Source organism: Lepisosteus oculatus, chromosome 2 (assembly GCF_040954835.1).
Source record: "Lepisosteus oculatus isolate fLepOcu1 chromosome 2, fLepOcu1.hap2, whole genome shotgun sequence".
NCBI classification, from domain to species: domain Eukaryota; kingdom Metazoa; phylum Chordata; class Actinopteri; order Semionotiformes; family Lepisosteidae; genus Lepisosteus; species Lepisosteus oculatus.
The window spans coordinates 9,206,264-9,219,969 of record NC_090697.1 but is presented as its reverse complement, the minus strand read 5'-3'; the positions used below and the strand labels follow the sequence as shown (position 1 = coordinate 9,219,969).

The 13,706-nt window shown below is 37.7% G+C and overlaps 1 protein-coding gene across 10 annotated transcripts in view; it reads right to left on the bottom strand.

The window, feature by feature from the left end:
* filip1b (filamin A interacting protein 1b) overlaps window positions 1-12,008 on the bottom strand; it is a 59,438-nt gene extending 47,430 nt beyond the window's left edge. For all 10 annotated transcript variants that reach the window (XM_069196686.1, XM_015354730.2, XM_015354738.2 and 7 more), the window contains exon 1: window positions 11,383-12,008. The gene's annotated coding sequence lies outside the window, so the exon portion shown is untranslated. The remainder of the gene's footprint in view (window positions 1-11,382) is intronic.
* Window positions 12,009-13,706: the final 1,698 nt, after the last annotated feature.

Here is a 13,706-nt window from a genome sequence, read left to right as displayed (position 1 = left end):
GTATGTACTATTTGCATTTACTGTAATGTCTTGCTTGGTGCGTAACTTTGCTTTGTGTCATTCTGGGTTGGCTTTTCTCAGCTTTGATTTCTGTTTTTCATTACAATTAAATGTTTCTATAAAGATGTTTCTCAAAGGCTACTTCCAGGAACTGTGGAACTTAGCATTGCACTGTACGTTTTTATGACCTGTGGCTGTGGAGCATATTATGATACAAAATTAATATGTTCCCATGGTCCACATTTCTCTCATACTACTTTCAAAAGGCTTTTTAGATTACTATATGTGAGTAAGGCAACAGCAATGTAATAAAAAACATCAAAAATAGATAATTTAAAAGACAAAATATGCTACAAGCAAGAAACTGAGTAGCAGACAAATGCAGACAATAAGCTGACAATGGCTGACCACATGTTTCTGTGGTTCCATTTTGCAAAATCAAGGATGGTTTCTAACATGTATTGTGAAATGAGAAGGATAGCATTATTGCTAATAAAACTGTTTCTCTCTCTTGGTGATTATACTGATACCATTTTTTTTTTGTAACGTTGGGGAAATTCCTTATCATGCTTTGCATTAATAATATTGTGTTTCTAAATTTTATTTGTGAAGAACGACTACGGTACTCTACACTGCATGTGCAGTATACTGTGGTGCTGCTCTATCAATAACTACCTCCTACATTTCTGATTCAGCCATGCCTCACTGAGGGTCAAGATCAATTTTCAGGTCAAGTTGCAACTCTTCTTAGCTTTCTCAGGGCACACAAATGTTGTGCAATCACTATTGTCAGAAACCCACTATAAGCAAAGGAGTGAGTAAGGACGAAAAACTCATTTCTGAATGTGTTCTACCTTACACATTTATCTGGTGAAGTCCGGTAAATCTTCATAGTCTTTTGATTTCATTTACTACCTTCCTGCATCTACCACTTGTTTGAATTCAAATTACAACAGGACAAGCGAAAATGCAAAACAATCTTCCTTGGTTCCTTTCTGCAAAAAGACATGGAAGCACAATTACTAGGTTATGTTTTGCAATCTAGGAACATATAATATGTAGGCTATCTACCTCTGGTAGGAGTAATAATAATTCCTCTATTCATACTGTAGCTCTTTTCATCCAAAAGAATTCTGCATCACTTTCCATGCAGTACTGTGTAGGAGGGGACCCACATCACCCACAACTGAAGCGCCCAGCTGGGCAGTAAGAGGCAGCAATTATGCTTCAACAGCCCCAGTACACAGCAGATCATCTAGAGTGGTGAGAATGTCCTTCACTGTTGGAATTAAGAAGGATCCCACAAGTAGGCCAGATTGTACCACCCCAGGATGTAATCTAGCCAGAACACTGAGGTTAACATCACCTTTCTAACAGTACATAGGAGCCATATGTGGGATCTTTAATGACCAAGTCATCAGGACCTCAGTTTAATATCTCAACCAAAGGACAGCATGGCCTGCAGCACAGTGTACCCTGCCACCATAGTGGGGAAGTATGGCCAGCAGCCATATCACCCTGCAACTCACAACTGGCAGCCCACTGAAGCTCAGCAGGTGTGAGCCTGGTCAGTACCTGGATGGGAGACCTCCTGGGAAAAACTAAGGTTGCCGCTGGAAGAGGTGTTAGTGGGATCAGCAGGGGGTCCTCACCCTGCAGTCTGTGTGGGTCCTACTGCCCCAGTACAGCGACGGGGACATTATGCTGTAAAAAGGCACAGTCCTTCGGATGAGATGTAAAACCGAGGTCCTGACTCTCTGTGGTCATTAAAAATCCCATGGCGTTTCTCAAAAAGAGTGGGGTGTTACCCTGGTGTCCTATCCAAATTTCCCCCTGGCCTTTACCAATCATGGCCTCCTAATAATCCCCGTCTATGAATTGGCTACATAACTCTGCTCTCCTCCCCACTGATAGCTGATGTGTGGAGCGTTCTGGCGCACTATGGCTGCCGTCGCATCATCCAGGTGGGGCTGCACACTGGTGTTGGTGGAGGGGAGTCCTCATTACCTGTTAAGCGCTTTGAGTGGAGTGTCCAAAAAAGTGCTATACAAGTATAAAGAATTATTAATTATTATTCATTTCAATCTTCCAGGGGGAAGAGTGCCACCAATTGGACTGTTAACATCACTTAAAACAGCAGCACGTTTTTTAATTTGAAGTCTCCCATGGTGCTGACCGTTTGTAACTAAATAAGAAATGTAAGCATTACACTTGGAACCTTCTCAGTTAAACTTTCAGCGTCCAGTTATTGATTGTGTTCCTTTGTTAACTGCAAAGAATTAAAAAAAAATTAAATAGAGAAACGTAAAGGGTCCCAAGAGAGATGAATATATCAAAATGCTGGAAGACATCTTGGGCATTAAGGCGTCATCAGATCCACACAAAAACTTGAGAAACTTGAGTCAAGATCTGCATTAGGGTTCAAGATATGTCTAAAAATAGAAGCTCTACTAGATAAGACAAAACAGAACTTGGTCAAACTGAAATCAAGTCCATTTCTATACATACATGACGATAGATGAGTCACTCTGTGAATTCAAGTTTCAATTTTTGATGGGCTTGGCAAAATGTGCTCTACAAAAGAGAATTATCATGGAAACAACTGGAAAATAATTAATAGCACCTAATAATCAAACCTTCTAGTTGTCAATTCTACCTTCAAAGAATTCTGATGCCATTTAATGATGGTTTAATCAAACTACTTTGAAGCGCTATTATCCTTTCAAAAGAATTGAATCTAATGTCCTAAGACTTCAAACGACCACATGATCAAACTGGTAATGAACAGTAAGAGGTGGTGTTTTTAAGTTTAAAATATTTTCATACTGCTTCTGCTTTTAATTAGTGCTTTATCTAAATGCAAGTTTTTGCACGTTTCAAAAGGAATGAGACCATTTTGGCCTATACAATATGTTGTTACAGTGTAACTAGAGCCATCTTCTTTATGATCTTGTTACTATGACAAGGAATGTGTCAGAAAAATATTTGATGATTTGGTGATAAGCCTTGTTTTCTCTTCTATGAATTAACATGCAGGAAAATATTTCAGTTCGCCTTTCACTATGACAAAAAGCATCATATACAGTATATACTCTCATTATGAAGCCCAGACTACTTAGCTGAGAGAAAATATTAACTATAAGCTAAGTGCTTTATCTCTACATGCCTCAGTGCAGTAATCTGTGGAAAGAAATCCAAAATGATGACATCACAGGCCAGATGCAGTTTTCAAGCAGTTTTGTCTCAGATGAGTCTCCTATGTAATGGGTATGAAATCACTTCCTTAATAAAGTGAGAAAATATTCATTAATATCACAATTCAGACTTGAAACCAACCTAAGTTGCTGTATTATACTTATAGTTCAAACCGAAAACTATAAAATATCCTTTTATATAGTAAGAAATAAATATTCAATGCAAACACTGCAATACAGATTTGACAGATTTAAATTCATGAGTAATGAATTGTTTGAAAACAAAGGACGTACAGTACCAAGACATTCACGGACTCTCTGTTTTATCGTAGAACTGGTATCAAATGCTTCAGGAGGGAAGGAACAGCTCTGGCTGTTATCAGGAGCTCAGTGTAAACACACATTCGGGGAAAGGTACAGTTTCAGGTACCGAAAGCAGTTTCACTGCGGCAACTGCCACACACCTCTTCTCCTGCGCGAATCACAGAAGTGAAAGATGGGCTTCAGAGTGTCAGCTGCAGCTGTCACTGAACTGATTATGATGCAGCAACTGTGTCACAGACAGAACCATCACTGCTACAGTCCTGCTGAGGGACAGGCCTTAGGTTTCAGCTCTTGCTCAGATTTCTGACACACATGACCTTTCCTTCCAATAAAGTTCGGGTGGAGTGATAATTTTACTACCGTGGCCATTACATCATAAACCTGCTGATAAAAAACAGGCCCAGGAAGCTATGTGTGCTGCATACAGAGTCTACTGTGAGATGTCTTTACTAGTACTTTTGTTGCCATATAACAAAAACAACAACAACAGCAACAATAATAATAATAAGGAACAAGTAACAGGTTTATTCCATGCTGAAAAAAAGAAGAAAGAAAACGCAACGTTTCGGCCGTGGAGCCTTCTTCAGGTGTGAGGTTTCTTTCTTCTTTTTTTCAGCATGGAATAAACCTTTTACTTGTTCCTTTGCAGCCTACGCATGCTGAAGCAGCTCCCCACCTGAACAATAACAATAATAATGTCATTTGCCAAACCGCTTTGTAGCGTACGTTGTCGTGGGAAGCCGGAGCCCAACCAGCAAGCAAACAGTGCAAGGCAGGGTACACCCTGGAGGGGGCGCCAGTCCATCGCAGGGCCAGTGCAAGCCAATCATACATAGGGGCAATTTGGAGGCCACGGTTAAGGCCGAGGGGGGAAATTTGGCCGGGACACCGGGGTAACTCCCTACTCTTATCTTTAATGACCACTGAGAGTCATAAAAGGTATGAACTGTGGGTACACCTCAGTTTAAAATCTCATCCGAAAGATGGCACCCACTACAGTATAGTGTCCCCGTCACTTTACTGGGGCATTAGGACCCACTCAGACCGCAGGGTGAGCGCCCCCCGCTGGTTCCACTAACACCACTTCTAGCAGCAACCATAGCTTCCCAAGAGGTCTCCATCCAGGTACTGACCAGGCTCAACCCAGCTGAGCTTCAGGGGGAAGCCAGTTGAGAGCTGCAAGGTGATATGGCTGCTGACCGCATAATAAAAATAACGATGAAGATGCCAAAATGTGCCAGTACACTCACCACACATCAGCTATCAATGGGGATAGCTGATGGTGAGGAGAAGAGAATAATTAATCCAGTACATAGACCGGGATCATGAGGAGGCCTCGATTGGTAAAGGCCAGGGGCAAATTTGGCCAGGACACCCCTACTAGTTTCAAGAAATGCCCTGGGGTTTTTCATGACCATGGTGTGCATAGACCTCGATTTTATGTCTGATCCAAAGGGCAGCACTTTTTTAACAGTATAGTGTCCCTGACCCTCACCCTGTGGTCTGTGTGGGTCCTACTAACACCTCTTCCAGCAGCAACCTTAGTTTTTCCCAGGAGTCTCCCCTCTAGGTACTGGCCAGGCTCACACCTGCTGAGCTTCAGTGGGCTGCCAGTTGTGAGCTGGAGAATGATACGGCTGCTTTCAAGCTTGGGAGGTAAATTTTGTAATGTATTTGCACTGATAATTATGTTTTTTCCACAGTATTTTCCATTTGAACAGGTGCTTAAAGCCACGGAAGGAATTGTATTTATTGTCTCAGCAGAAAAATCACAAAGTACTGGTGACTTTTTGCTTCTGAAGACAGCGGATGTCTAAGGTTTAACACAATATGTACACATGGTCAATATGGACCCAATCACTTTTCTTTATGCAGAAGAAATTCTAAATTAAATGTGGTATTACAGTTTCACCTAATAAAATGTATTATAACAGGAACATTTAAATTTTATTCTAAAATATGAATATTAGTTACATTTGTTCCATTAAGCATCCATTAATGTGTCAATAAGAATATGTAGACTAGCTGTACAAATATATTATGGAGTCACACTGAAGACAGACAAAAAACAAAAATATTTTTTTTCTTATTTCAGAAAGAGTTATACAGGATGTGCTGTATATTTGCATTAGGTCTGATATTGTAAGTCTATTTATACCTAGGCCTATTCTTGTTTTTTTAGGAAATAAATTGAAAAATGTCCCTTTAATTGTTGTTTTGTTCTCATGGAAACAGTAGGCTCGCTTGTTAAACAAACCACTGTGATGGAGGTTGTTATTTCCTCTAATCTCACATTGCTGTTCTGAAATAGCAGAGTGATCTCACTGTTAGTTCTCCTTTCTTATCATGAGGGAGTTAGTGAATAAGTAACATGGACACTAACTGAACAATTTAAAGTTCAAACAAGATGAGGGACATACTAAGTGTTGTAGTTAGCCAGGTTTTAAAAAAATACTTATTGGGAATAATCAAGGCTTGGGAGACAATGCAAAATATTTTTCATGATTTGTGAAAAAGTGTGATTAAGCTGTCTTAAAAATCTTTAAATACGTTTTTGTAACAGTAATCCTTAGAGACTGCTCTAGTCTCCTAGACTAACTGAGCACCCCTGTGGTACTGTATGTTTGTTAAAGTAATTTTCTGTGAAAACTAGTCATCTTAGAAGCCAGACCACAGGCTTTCATAAATAAACAGTTGTCTACACACTTCCCAAAAATGAAATGAAACACTTCAGGACAAACTATAGATTAATATACACTAAAAGGGATATGTTGTAAGATGGTGGTTTAAGGAATGTTTGAGTTAATTTGTTCCAGAAGAATGCAAAGAGTTAAAAAAGAGCTAATACACAATCACTTCTGCCTAACTGTGTAATTATAACCTCTTGGTGGAGACAATGATCATCTAAATATACAAACTTTGAAGTTTAAGCTTTCTTTTTTATTAATTGTATAAATTACTTGTTGAATGACTCATTACTACATTCAGGTCATAATTACTTTCTAAAATCTCCCACCGTGTATATATACAATATCCTCTAAAGTCAGCCCAGTGGATGTCTTTAGGATAAACAGTGAAACTCAATCCAGAGGAAACTATGTGGAAAAAACAGGAGGCTTCTTGACACATACTGTAGGATTGTGGACAAGCTAGCCAGCCATGTTTCTGAAGACAGTACTCTGGTTTCTTTCAAGATGTGTCTGGATGACATCCTTGGATCAATTACAGTACCTGCTCACTACCAAATGGGCTCCCCTCATGTGTTACATTTATTAACAACGTCTTTTAGATCTGAACCCTGTAAAAACCTAACTTAACAAAAAGTTTGGAAATTGGTCATAACGATGGTTATAAATAAGAAGAGGCCCATTTAGTTTACATATCCTAATATGTATCTGCCTTTCCTGTTGTTTCCCCACATTGTCTAGAAGGGGTTAAATGTATATACAGTACACCAAACTCATTCAAATAGGTGATCTCTTCTAGTGCAGTTTCACAATTTGCATTTCTAGTTTATGTTTTTGCTAAAATACTCCTCTGGTCTATGTTTAAGCATCACCTTTCAGGTGTTTGACAAATCGTAGGTCATTATGCACCTTATAATGTGAAAAATTAAAGGCGGTTAACTTGCTAAGCAGAATCAACATCTTCAGTTAGAAATTAGAGACAGAACTAAAATATATATAAAGCACTCCTGAGACTGTATTGTGTTAATATAGGTGTTTTGCATTACAAATTTAACATGATAAACTTATCCTTCAGTTTCTGTTCTAGATATGTGTGTTCACAAAAACAACAAGCTACATGCAATAGTGATACATTAACCACTCATTGTCTGCCAGCAGATAAACACAAATACCAAAAACTTGGGACTGTAAGCTGTATAGTACATTAGAAGAAAACATGACTGACTGAAAGTGCATGACTGCCTTTTTTCTTTCAGCCTTAGAGAGAAAATTTATTTCACATATTGCAACCTTTTGCAAGTTTTTAATAGATGAAACAATGCACAGTATTTCTGAATGCATTTTTGAGCTGTTGGGCTACATATTAGACTGAATCAGTATTGAGGGAATACACATGAAATATATATACCACTGAATTTCACACCTGTACTTCAGACTTTCACACAGTGTTGTGTCAGGCTCAGTTAAAGTTTTCAAGTACTGCACATATGCTAAAATGTATAGAATTTCACCAGAAGTTCAGTTCTTTTCAAACTTCTTTATCCAGACTAAAAGATGAACTAAAAGATTAAAGATATAAAACTAGAAAGCAACACCATATGTCCAAAAATAAAAAGGACGTTTTACAGAGCTTTGCAATTTCATCTGGACACAGTCAAAAACAGAGCAATAGAGCAAAACCTGTGTCATTTGTTTTTACATACAATAACCGTTATTATTCTAATGTTGCGACAGAACAATTCTACTAATTGTTCTTAAGGAAATAAGAGATACTATTAACAAAACACCAACAGTTAATCAAGACCGCAGTAATACTCACTAAATTGAAAACTTGTATAGTTATACAGTAATTTGGTAGTATAATATCACTGGTATCAGTGCCTCAAAAAGTACTGTTCTGACAAAGTAAAAAAACTACTCACTTTATCAGATGACAGCAAAAAAAGGAGAATTAGAAAATATACAGAAACAGCAAAAAAAAAAGTTAAAAAAATAAAAGTCAAGACTGAGCAACCTCTTGGGAGATGACATTTAGTAATTTAATTTGGGAACAGGTAAAGGTTTATTCCATGCTGGAAGGAAAAGAAAATAGACAATGTTTTGACTGTGGCGCTTCTTCGGGTGTCCTGAACTAAAGGTCCCAGGTGGTTGCTCAGTCTTGACATTTCTTTAAATCTTTTCTATATATTTTCTATGTAGTTTCGGCTGTGGAGCCTTCTTCAGGAATCCTGAAGAAGACACCACAGCTGAACGGTTGTGTCTTTTCTTAACCTTTCAGCATGAAATAAACCTTTACCTTTTCCTTTGCAGCTTATACGTGCTGACGCAGCTCCCTACTTAAATACCTTAATTTAGACATGTGCAGGGTATAGTATTCACGGTAGATGGCAAAAACATAAACTATTAAATATGAGATGGAAAGCAATGAGACTGAAGTAGTTACTAATGTAAAAGCCTATTTACTCTATGTTGACACATTTACTCTCTAGACAATGCAGGGAAGCAAACATGATGCTCAAGCTATATAGTTAAAAGTGTACAATGCAAGTTATGTAATCTTATGTGAAAACTGTACAATCCATTCTAAGACCTCTTAGAACAGTGTGTGCAATTTTGGTCAGTACATTCTAACACATCATACTGGTGCTCTGGAGTGTATCTGGTTAAGATCAACCAGATACATTCCTTGTCTGAAAGGAATGTACTGTACAAGTACGACAGTATGACACTGACAAGCTAACAGAACTGAACCTTTTTAGTCTTCAACAGAGAATATTACAAGAGGATCTTTTCAAGCATCCAAAATCCTCAAAGGCCTTGATAAAGTCATTCTAATGATGATGCTAATCCTAATCACAATGTTATTCAGAAACAACAACATGAACCAGAGGACACCGTGAGAAACTAACGGAATATGCATTTAAAACTGACAACACAAGGCGCTTTTTTATACAAATGGTTGTAGAAGACTGGAAAAGACTACCAGGCCAGTCTTCTGTCAAGAAAGATCCACATCAGCTATAAGCAACTCAAACAAGCTAGAACTGATGAAAGTCCTCCTATCGTTTGCAAACATCTTATATTCTTACGTCAGGATCACTGTTAAATGCTTTTTTTTTGCCTCATTGGAAAAGGGATGCATTTAGGCTTTATAGAGTCACTACTGTCATAGTTAGTACAGTAGTTACATAGTTTCTCCCAGTTAAGTGCTGGGGGACTAGAATAGTACCTAGTGTGCTAAGGTTATGGGCTCAATTCGCAGGTGGAATATTGCAGTTGCACTCCTGAAGAAGCCAATTGCTCTAGTGAAACCATCTTGCTGCATAAATTGGTACTCTCCAAGTTGTAATTCTCAATGAGAACTTGTCTTCCATTAACTTATCTGATTAAATGAATGTTTTATGACATGACAATCAAACTGTATCTACTGATAATGTAACAGATACAGATCCTTAATTATACCTCTGCAATATATCCAAAATATACAATTTCCTGTGACTTTTCCTGATTATATCTTTTGTGGTGTTATGCAAATATTTATTTCTGGTTCTGTAGCATACACCACTTTTCTTTCACAATGTTCAGAATTCCAACAGCGCTGTTTACAATATATATTTGTATATACAGATTGAGAAACGTTTATAAGCATAGAGTGCAAGTTCTTGCATAGCTGAGAGAACATGGGTTTGTTATGCAAAATTACACATTCCAATTCAAAGAATTACAGTGAATTCATTGGCATGAACGATGAATTACAGTGTTGCCAAAGCAGATAAAATTAAAAGAATGTTTACGAATATTTAGAGGACAAAAATACTGTGTTATTGGACATTTACACACACATTATTGTGAAATGTCTGTTCCTCAGGCTATGATAAGAGATCACATACTGGACTGAGTCTATTGAGTAATACAGCAATATTATAGCAAACATTGACTACATATCTCCTTATCCAGATGAACACTGACATTGAAAGGGATTTGTGATAGTGTTTGTATTCTATGTTTTGTAAAATTTGTAAACAAACAAGATGTGCCACATGGTTTCTTCTCCTGTGTCACATCCTAAAAATAGAGCTGACGAACTTACGTTTCATGATGACTATGTGTGAGACCTTAAATCTCTGTTTTACATGTGGTAGCTTGATAGGTCAGAGGTGTCTCTTACTAAGAAATACTAGAACTAGTATTAGTAAAAACTAGTTTAGTAAAAATGTGTGGTTCATTGTATTAAATATATGAAAACCTTCAAAAGAATCACATAATCACATTATCTTACACTATCTGTACTGCCCACATACATATACATACTCATACATAGTTTAAACAAGCAGAAGGGATCTGGAATAAAGTACCATGTCAAAGGTGTTGGTGATGATTAAATTTATGTTGTGTCTCTTCAGAGAACATTAGTATAGATTTGTCCTTGTGCCAGGACAAGGATGCTTAAACAGCTTTTGATTTAATTAAGAATTTCGCTTTTTACTTTGTTTTACTTTCCTGTAGGCATACTCCTGCCACTTCTATATCTCTATTGTTTGCACTTTCACCCTGAAGACTTTAAAAATGCATTCTTCTCCTGAAAGATGTGTTCAATTACTGTGTTGCAATATGCCCTTTTCTATGAAATGTAATAAATGTAGTCATTTGGATTGTTTGAAACAGACATTCCTCAGAAAACACATACTTAGCAGGCTGATTCACTGTGGGACTTTACATTCATGATTCAGTATGTAAACTTTACCCAGGGTCTTTCACATAAATCATGAATCAAGACGTTTATCAAGATAAGAAGTTTAAACATCAAGGTGTTTCCTTACATACTGTAATAGCTAATCTGCAACACTAAAGAACCACATTTAAATTGCAGATCAGAGCCAAAACATAAACATATTGCAATTTTAACATATTGCAGTGTCGTGCAATATGTATAAAATACACAGCACAATATGAAGGAAATATTTTCCATTGTTCTCTGAAAACAGCAGACAGGATAAAATCACATATTATTATTACACGCCTTTGCTCTCTCTGCAATATCAGCACTTTGGTACATAAAAAGGGCTTTGTATATCGTAGTTAAAGCGAAATTCAAAATCTCCTGCTAAGGATTTGGGAAAAGCATATGAAAACGCAGAGCTGAAGACATGGCTGTGAAGCAGGAACAATGCGCTTACCTGATCACAGTATCCCCAGTTCCCAGATAGTGTCTCACAGAAGGGATAATCCTGAAGCACAGACAGAAGAGTTGACCCACAGCACCAGCCCAGTTCTCGAGCAGGATTTTTTACCTTAGTTGACTGCTTTAGCAATATAAAACATAGCCAAGATGAGCCTTTATTTCTTTTCTTCTTTTCCTTTGGGTACTGAGGTCATGCAGGAAATGTTGTAGAGCAGAAAATAAAGAATGTACTTTCTTCTCACAAAGATTGAGCCAAGAGAAAGACACACACACACAGAGGATGAGAGTGAGAGAGTGAGAGAAAGAGAGAGAGAGACTGAAAGGGAGGAGGAGATCACACTATATTAATTCCCACCCAAGTTTTTGTTTGATTTTTTTTCCCCAGATTTTTGGAACTGTTTTAAGAATTGTTTGGCTGTTTAGGGGTTGTATCTGAGCTCTTTTGCCATCAGAAAATCACGTTTTGTTTTTCCCAGTCTTCTTTTGTTCTGCCTCTGAACCAGTTCTGAGTTGCTGGGGCTGTGCAGTACTGCATGGGCTATATTTAAACAGTGTTCTCAGTTAGTCATGCCTGTTAGCAGCTGGGAAGTTTGAGGCAGGCTTTTCTCGGCACACGGACAGCTGAGCTATCAGGCTTGTACGCGTTCATGGACTCCAGCAGATACCCTCAAACGAATGCAGGCTAGAAATTAACCAGTCACTTGGCTGCCAGATACCTCATTACCTTGTGAGCTATTTAGAGTCAGCACTTGACTTCTCTGAACAAAAAAGATAAAAATAGAGCAAGCAAAGGAGAATATACTGTAGATATCTGCCTTTAAAAACTGGAAGAATCATTTCACAAAGGGCAGAAAATACCAATGTTTAATGTTACAGCATTATTAAGGCAAGCAAAATTTCAAAGAAATCATTAACATTAAACTATTAACTAAGCATGTCTGTGCCATGTAATCATGTTCATATCAGCTGAGCACACCAATATAAATAAACTGATTCAGAACTTTCTCAGGCAATGCTAATTTTATGCACAGCATACAAACCTACAGTTTACTATATGCAAAAGTTGGTCAATTTTAAAAGCAGGATTGTTGTTCAGTACAGCATCTCCAATGTAGGAATTAAGCATTCCAAGTTTGATTTATTCTAGAAATTAAAGCTTATGTTACAATTGTACGATATACTAGCAAGACCTCATCTAAAATACTGTGTACAGTTTTGGTCACCACATTATAAAGGTAATCCAGAAAAGAGCAACTGGATACATTTCTGTGATAAAGGTACTGCAAGCCGATGGAACAGAACCCTAACAGCCTTTAACAGAGAAGACTGCAAGAGGATTTCATCCAGGTATTCAATATCCTCAAAGGCATTGATAAAGTCAACCCAGCAGAATTCTTCAGGATAAACAGTGAAACACAAACCAGAGGGGCACAAGTGGAAACTATGTAGAAGTGCATTTAAAATCAAGAATAGGAAGAACTTGTTTACCAAAAGGGTTGTGGGAGTCTAGGGGAAGCTATTACAAGAAAATAAGGGTGCAGTTTCTTACGGGAAAGCCAATATTCTGTTAACTTGCTAAAATACTTTGAACACGTAAAAAGAACTTTAGATAACACTACAGCATGATATAATTAGATCTTCACAAATCGTATGATAACACGTATGATACAATGTTGATCCTTTAATTACAAGTAATGGGAATCCAGTAATGTGTATATATATGGATTCCACTGTTCCTCCTGATCTACTGTATAACAAGGATTTCGATTTTGGTATAATTAGCAGACTAGTGAAATTTGCTGATGATCCCAAAATAGGAGGAGTGACAAACAGTAACAGTGCCAGGCGAATTACAAGCATAGATAAATTCCTGGGACACTACAAGAAATTAAATTCACCATTCATTAAGTGCAAAATTATTCACACCAGTAGTGGGAACATACACTGCACGTATCGCATACAGTAGGTACTTCTGAGCTGCAGGAAGTTACTCACGAAAAGGATATGGGAGTTTATGTAGAAGTCTACATACTTTTATGTACTCATCAAGACAATGTGGGGAAGTAATGAAAAGCAAAGAGCATGCTTGGGTATAGAGCAAGAAGGGTGGAGTTTAAATCCAGGATAGTTAAGCTTAAACGTTACAATGTGCTAGTAAGACCTCATTTTAGCAGATTGTGTTCACTTTTGGTCACATACAGTACCACAGAAAACATATTAGAGCCTTAGAATGAACTGAGAGAAGAGCAACAGAATTAATTCCTGGTCATACGTCATATGTCATACAAGGAAGTTAAACCTCTTCAGTCTAGTACAGAG